Source organism: Pongo pygmaeus, chromosome 6, assembly GCF_028885625.2.
Source record: "Pongo pygmaeus isolate AG05252 chromosome 6, NHGRI_mPonPyg2-v2.0_pri, whole genome shotgun sequence".
NCBI lineage: Eukaryota > Metazoa > Chordata > Mammalia > Primates > Hominidae > Pongo > Pongo pygmaeus.
The window spans coordinates 96,845,383-96,853,764 of record NC_072379.2 but is presented as its reverse complement, the minus strand read 5'-3'; the positions used below and the strand labels follow the sequence as shown (position 1 = coordinate 96,853,764).

The 8,382-nt window shown below is 40.9% G+C and overlaps 1 pseudogene; it reads left to right on the top strand.

The window, feature by feature from the left end:
- Nucleotides 1–1,642: 1,642 nt before the first annotated feature.
- LOC129041570 (uncharacterized) lies at nucleotides 1,643–7,517 on the top strand (annotated as a pseudogene).
- Nucleotides 7,518–8,382: the final 865 nt, after the last annotated feature.

Sequence of the window (8,382 nt, the reverse complement as noted above, 5' to 3'; positions counted from 1 at the left end):
TTGCGAAAATAATGTAGTCATTTCTTTTATGCTGTTTTAAATTTTAAAATAAGCGCATATTACATAAATGCTATCATTAAATCAGATTACCCTGAATTTTCCATTAGTTTCTTGTGAAATTTATTTCCCACTCAGACGGGATAGGAAGCCCTACTGTAGTCTTCCTATAGAACCTGAAAGAATGGTTGGGTGGAGTTGCATTGGTTCCAAGGGCAGAAACTGGGATGTTCTGCTTGCCTGATTCATTTTCCAGTCTGCGTTTACCAGGTATAAACACCTTAAAGGGAGCCATCATTCCTCTGTACATTAACCAAGAGACACAACAAAGCAGTAGGAACTAATATATTCTGTCCCCCTCTTGATTTTCTTTTGGGAAGCACCAAGTCATTGAAGCAAATATGTAAGTATTTGCATGCATTGATTGAGCTTGATAAGGATAGTGCTGTTTGGCAACCAGTGTATTTATTTGCATTTATTTTTAGTAAGTTTTTTACAGCTCTTGCCAGTGTTTCCAACCATGATCAATGTGCTAGAATAGAGAATCTATCTGTCTTAGTCAGGCTGGTCTCTTTACATAATTATTTCAGGATATATGGCTTCCATTTTCAGCCAACAGGATATATCCTTTAAATTTAAACTGAGAAATATTAGAGAATTTGGGGTGATAGGTTCAAATTTATAAAGAAAATTGTTGATAAATATAGTACATTTGAATTTTATTGATTTTAAATTTATAGCATCAATTTGGTAATTAAAAAAAATTTTTATCCTCAAAAAGCACCCCCCCGACAGCTATATGTTATGAATATGATATAATTCAATTCTCATCTATGACATTGAACTTGATTTTAGGGTCTTAATAATAAGATAATTAATTATTAATAGCATACGAAAAATAGCTTAGTCAAACTAAATAAATATATGTGTACACACACATGAATATACACACACACACACACACACACACAAAGATGGAGAAATTTACTTGTTTGATATATTTACTTATTAGCTGTACCTTATCAAATAGTACAACTCTGAACTTAGGTTGAAAAACTACATTGATTATACACTGCCCAAAGTAGTTAGCATTTTTCCATTCCTGACACACTGAGAATATTATGCACTTGATTTGTTTTATCTACAGTGTCAACTTTTGTACTGATTATTATTGATAATAGTTTTTGTTTTAGCACCATCCCTACCAACATATTGATAAGAAGCAAGTTAAATCTATGACATTTTATTTAGTTTGGAATTGGTCTACTTGGTGAGTGATTTTGTGTATATTCTCACATCAGTTAATACAATTTAAGATTACTAGCCTTATTCAAATAGATAATTCTACAAGAAACACTTGTCAATATGGCCAAGTGGCATCTATAAGAAATATGTCATTTAAAAAAGTGAAATGATGAAAATATTGATATTTTTTAGATATAACCACATGTGTTTTCCTTTATATTATGCCAAATTATAATACATTGTGGCCACCACCACGAGCCTATGGGGAGTACAGCCAGGTTACTGCTGATGTTCTCTTAAAGCCCAAGGGCTCTTCAGTCAGCTTGTGGTGAATGATGACTGACCTAGGACTCACCCTTTGGGGCAGTGGGCTCACTCCTGGCTCAAGGCAGGTCCAGAAATGCCATCCAAGACTGAAGTCCTGAAGTTACGGACCCAAAGAGCTTGCTTGGTGCTCTACCCCACTGTGGCTGAGCTGGTACCTAAGGTACCAGCTTTGCCAAAGCAGAAGTGGTCTCTCGACATAACCACCACAGCTGAGAATGTGCTGAGCTTCATTTGTAGTCAGCAAGTCTCACCCAAGTCCCACAGCATACTACCAGGTTAACACTGCTGGTTATAACTGTGGTTATTCAGAGACCAAAGGCTCTTTAGTCAGCGGTCGATGGGTGCTTCCAGGATTGGGCCCTTCCCTTAAGGAAGTAGGTTTCCTTCTGTCCCAGGGTGTGTCTGGAAATGTCATCTGGGAGCTTGGGACTGGAAAGGGTGTCTTAAGACTCTGACTGTTGCCCTATGCTACTGTTGCTGAGGTGGTATCCACAAGGCAAGACAAAGACCTCTTTACTCTTTTCTCTCTTCTCCTCAAATAGAACTAAGGAGTCTCTTTTGGAGCCACAAGATGTGCAGCCTGGAGTTGAGGGAGGGGTGGCAAAGCATTCCTTTAGCTGCCCCAGCTGGTGTCTCAGTAGGTTGTGTGGCCCCGTCACTATCCACTGGCTCTGAGCCACGTTCAGCACTGAGAACCGCCTAGGAGTTGCAGTCTTTGTGGCCTAGACTGCCTTTAAGTGTGTTTAGAACCCCAGAGCCCTTTAGCTCATGGTGCTGAGGCTTGCCAGAACTCAAGTTCCAACCGCTGTGATGGGCACTTGCCCCCTGGCTAGGGCTGGTTTAAATATTCCCTCTGTGGGTGAGCATCAGCTGAGTTCAGCCCAGTTTGGCTTTTTACTGTGACAGGGCACTGCTGAGTTCAATGTAATGTCTCTCCTTTGCTGCATTCTCTCCCTCCCAAGCATAGAGAATCTCTCTTCATGCTACAGGCCACTGCTGGGGGTTGGGGGAGTAGTGGCATTGGTGATCCAAGACTGTCTGCTGCCCTCCTTGATGCCTCTTTCAGCTATATGAAGTTAAAACTAGGCACTGTGAGTGCTCACCTGATTTTTGTTTTTGTTTATAAAGGTGTGTATGTGTGTGTTTGTGTTTGTGTGTGTAGATATTTGTTAAATTGGTGTCCTTGCAGAGGGAACAATCAGTGGAACTTGTATTTGGCCATCTTGCTCCACCCCTCCTCTATTGCTCCAGATTGTTTTTTATCACTGACTTATGGGAATTGTATATGTATTCTGGATATGTTATTTATTGGAATATATGTGTGTGTGTGTGTGTGTGTGTGTGTGTGTGCATATGTAAATATAAACACACACACAAGTAAATTACCATATATATACATATGTAATAAATACTCTCTCCCAGCCCTAAGGATGCTTTTTTGCTCTCTTAATAATGTCTTTTGATGAACATAAATTCCAAATATTAATAAAGTAATATTTATTAATCATTTGATGACTAATTCTTCACTTTTTATTCTGCTTAAGAACTGTTTTTATGATTATAAAAATAACTTCTTAAGTTTTTAAATCAATTTTTATCGTTTTAACCATAGCATTGACCTAGAATGCTATTGTAACATCTTGTGCAGGTGTATGTAAAGTCATCTGACCTCATCTATACAATTCCATTGGACAAATTTTAATTAGAAGCCCTGTTGCACAAGATGTAGGATTTTAAATTTAAAACTTAAAAATTTACTCAGACTCTGGTATAATTTAAGGCAAAATAAAGTAACTTCTTAATTCAAATAATTTCCTGTGCAAATATAGAAAAAGGATAAATAAATGTTGACTCTGAGATCAATGACAACTTCAAAGGTGTGCTGATATTTGAGTTGGAAATAGAAAGATGATAAATAATGGCAAGAAGAGCATAATAATACTTAAGTACATTAAAAGCCAGGAAGTAATTAGGGCACTTTAGGAAATGTAAGTTAATAGGGGGATATTGAGAAATTAAGATCAAAAGACAATTTGAACAACCACAAAGAACATGTCAAAGAATCTGGTGTTTATTCTTTTGGCAGTAAGTGGAATGGAAGTTATTCATGTTTGGGAATGAAATTATTTAGGTCACGTTTTTAAAAATTAACACAGGAGAGAATAAGATGTAAAAATTGAGGACATCTTTCAAACAGTCTAGTTGAGTGACCTGGACTGTGATAGAACCAGTGGGAATGGAAAGCAGTGAGAGAAGCAGTACTAATTTAACAAATAAATATTGGTTAAGTAAAAATTACATTTAACTGACTGGAGACTAACTGGATACATGAGCTATGGCAAAAGAGATGTTTAGAGACAGTGTTAATTAGAGATGAAGGGTATGGCTTAAATAAAAGAAGTTAGGATGGTTTGCTCTGACAAACAAAAGAAAAAAAAAGATGTGATGGCTAATATTAAGTGTAAGCTTGATTGGAAGTGGAGAAGGGTTCCTTGTGAACAGAAGTTGAACATGGGTCAGTTGGTCCTGGGAGATGGGCGAACACCTGCATCCTTGAAGAGCTTTGCGACTGCCCTTCTCTGTATACCAGATCTTACAGTCATCCAAATGAAAAACTTAAATGGAAAGGGAATAATTGGATTCTGAGGTGGCAGAGGCCAAGTGGCAGCACTCAATCGTCAAAGCAAGATGGTTGTAGTTGCCATAATGGACAGCAGAGGCAAGGCAGCAATCAGAATAGTCTGACTCCTGTAGAGCTCTGACAAGGGCTAATTAATCACAGTGTTCCTAGAAGTGAAATTGATAGTAAGCCTACTGTATTCCTACTTAATTTGTATAAGCAGAAAACTTCCAGGTCAAGTGGACTAAAGAATAATTTGAATGATAGAAATAGAGACTCATGGCCCCTCAATCAATTTCCAGACTTGAACCGGTTTACAGACCCAAAACTCCATGAATGAAGGGGAGGCTCCAATTCACTTGAGGAAGGACACCACTACACTACTGACAATTTATACTGTTAAACTTTCTCTCATCCTTCCCCAAGGACACTTCTGGCCTTTTACCAGGGTAACTGTGTTTTGAGAAAGGAGAATTATCAGAACTTTCAGGGACTACTGTACACTGGTTCTGAGCTGACATTTATTCCAGGGAACCCAAAACTTCACTGTGGTCCTCCAGTTAAAGTAGGGGTTTATGGAGATCAGGTAATTAATTGAGTTTTAGCTCAGGTTTGACTTACAGTGGGTCAAGTCGGTCCCCAGACCCATCCTGTGGTCATTTCCCCAGTGCCAGAGTGCGTAATTGGCATAGACATGCTTAGCAGCTGGCAGGATCCCCACATTGGCTCCCTGTCTGGTAGGGTAAGGGCTATCGGTGGAAAGGCCACATGGAAGCCATTAGAGATGCCTCTACCTAGAGAAATAATAAATCAAAAACAATGTCTCGTTCCTGGAGGGATTGCAGAGATTAGTGCCACTATCTAGGACTTGAAAGATGCAGGGGTGGTGATTCCCACCACATCCCTGTTCAACTCTCCTATTTGGCCTGTGAAGAAGAGAGATGGATCTTGAAGAATGACAGTGGATTATCATAAACTTAACCAAGTGGTGACTCCAATTGCAGCTGTTAATTTACACATCTCCTGGTACCTGGTATGAAGCCATTGATTTGGCGTATGTCTTCTTCTCCATTTCTGTCCATAAGGCCCGCCAGAAGTAATGTGCATTCAGTTGACAAGGCCAGCAACATACCTTCACTGTCCTACCTCAGGGGTATATCAACTCTCCAGCTTTGTGTCATAATCTTTTTTGCAGAGATCTTGATCACTTTTCTCTTCCACAAGATATCACACTGGTCCATTACATTGATGACATTATGCTGATTGGACTCAGTGAGCAAGAAGTAGCAAATACACTAGACTAATTGGTGAGACATTTGCATGTCAGGGAATAGGAAATAAATCCAACTAAAATTCAGGAGGTTTCTAGCTCAGTGAAATTTTTAGGAGTCCAGTGGTGTGAGGCCTGTTGAGATACTTCTTCTAAGGTGAAGAATAAGTTGTTGTTTTTGGCCTCTCCTACAACCAAGAAAGAGGCACAACCCCTAGTGGGCATCTTTGGATTTTGGAGGCAACACATTCTTCATTTGAGTGTGTTACTCCAGCCCATTTATCAAGTGACCCAAAGGGCTGCCAGTTTTGAGTGGGCTCCAGAACAAGAGAAGGCTCTGCAACAGGTCCAGGTCACTCGGGCCATACGATCCAGCAGATCCAATGGTGCTTGAGATGTCAGTGGCAGATAGGGATGCTGTTTGGAGCCTTTGGCAGGCCCCCATAGGTGAATCACAGCAATGGCCTCTAGGATTTTGGAGCAAGGCCCTACCATTTTCTGCAGATAACTATCCTCCTTTTGAGAGACAGCTCTTGGCCTGTTACTGGGCTTTGGTAGAAACTGAACGTTTCACTGTGGGTCACCAAGTTACCATGTGACCTGAACTGCCTATCATGTACTGGGTGCTTTCTTACCCATCTAGCCATAAAGTTGGGCATGCACAGCAGCATTTCATCTTCAAATGAAAGTTGTATATATGTGATCAGGCTTGAGTAGTTCCTAAAGGCACAAGTAAGTTACATGAGGAAGTGGCTCAAATCCCCATGGCCCTCACTCCTGCCACCCTGCCTTCTCTCCCCAAGCCTGCACCGATGGCCTCATTGGGAGTTCCCTATGATCAATTGATAGAGGAAGAGAAGACTAGGGCCTGGTTCGCAGATGGCTCTGTACGATATGAAGGCACCACCTGAAAGTGGACAGCTGCAGCACTACAGCCCCTTTCTAGGACATCCCTGAAGGACAGCAGTGAAGGGAAATTCTCCCACTGGGCAGAGTTTTGAGCAGTGCACTTGGTTGTGCACTTTGTTTGGGAAGAGTAATGGCCAGATGTGTGATTATATACTGATTTGTGGGCTGTAGCCAATCATTTGGCTGGATGGTCAGGGACTTAGAAGAAGCATGATTGGAAAATTGGTGACAAAGAAATTTGGGGAAGAGGTATGTGGATGGAGCTCTCTGAGTGGTCAAAAACTGAAGACATTTTTATCCCACGTGAATACTCACCAAAGATTGACCTCAGCAGAGGAGGATTTTAATAATTAAGTGGATAGGATGATTCATTCTGTGGACACCACTCAGCCTCTTTTTCCAGTCATCCTGTCATTGCCCAGTGGGACCATAAGCAAAGTGGCCATGGTGGCAGGGATGGAGGTTATGCATGGGCTCAGCAACATGTACTTCCACTCACCAGAGCTAACCTGGCTGTGGCCACCACTGAGTGCCCAATCTGCCGGCAGCAGAGACCAACACCAAGCCCTTAATGTGGCACCATTCCTCGGGGTGATCAGCCAGCTACTTGGTGGCATATTGATTATATTGAACCTCTTCCATCTTGGAAAAGGCAGTGGTTTGTCATCACCAGAATAGACATTTACTCCGAATATGAGTTTGCTTATCTTGCATGCAATGCTTCCGCCAAGACTACCATTTGTGAACTCATAAAATGCCTTATTCACCGTCATGGTATTCCACATAGCATTGCCTCTGACCAAGGCATTCACTTTACAGCTAAAGAAATGTAACAGTGGGCTCATGCTTATTGAATTCTCTAGTCTTACCACGTTACCCTGAAGCAGCTGGATAGATAGAACAGTGGAATGGCCTTTGAAGTCACAATTACAATGCCAATTAGGTAACAATACTTTGCAGGGCTGGGGCAAAGTTCTCCAGAAGGTTGTGTATGCTCTGAATTGGTGTCCAATATATGGTACTGCTTCTCCCACAGCCAGGATTCACAGGTCCAGGAATCAAGGGATGGAACTGGAAGTGGCACAACTCACCATCACCCTTAGTGACCCATTAGCAAAATTTTTGCTTCCTTTCCCCATGACATTATGTTCTGCTTGCCTAGAGGTCTTAGTTCCAGAGGGAGGAATGGTGCCACCAGGAGAAATTACAATGATTCCATTAAACTGGAAGTTGAGGTTGTCACCTGGCAACTTTGGGCTCCTCCTTCCTCTAATACAACAGGCTAAGAAGGGAGTTGCAGTGTTGGCTGGGGTGATTGACCTGGACTATCAAGATGGAATCAGTCTGCTACCCCACAGTGGAGGTAAGGAAGAGTATGTGTGGAATACAGGAGATCCCTTTGAGCGTCTTTTAGTATTGCCATGCCCTGTGATTAAGGTCAATGGGAAACTACAACAACCCAATCCAGTCAGAACTACAAATTGCCCAGACCCTTCAGGAATGAAGGTTCGGTTCACTCCACCAAGTCAAAAACCATGACCCTCTGAGGTGCTTCCTGGAGGCAAAGGGAATACAAGATGGCTAGTAGAAGAGGGTCATCATCTGTACCAGCTATGAGTACATGACCAGTTGCAAAAACAAAGACTGTAATTTTCATGAGTACTTCCTCCTTATTTTGTTAAGAATATGTTTTTGCATGTATACTCTTGTACTAAGAAAATATCTTCATTTTATTTCCTTTCTTTTTCCCTTATCATGTGACATGAGATTTATTGGCTTCGTATCACCATTTAAGTGCTGTTAACTGAATGTAATAGCATTAAGATTAAGGATTAGTCCCCTTCTGGTTGTATGAAGGGTAGCTGTATTATGTTAGGTGTAAGGCCCTTTTATTGTTTTTATTTGGAGATAAATTATGATTTCAGGAAATGTGTATGGGTTCAAGCTGACAAGGGGTTGAACTTGTGATGGTTAATATTAAATGTCAACTTGATTGGATAGGAGGATAAAAAGT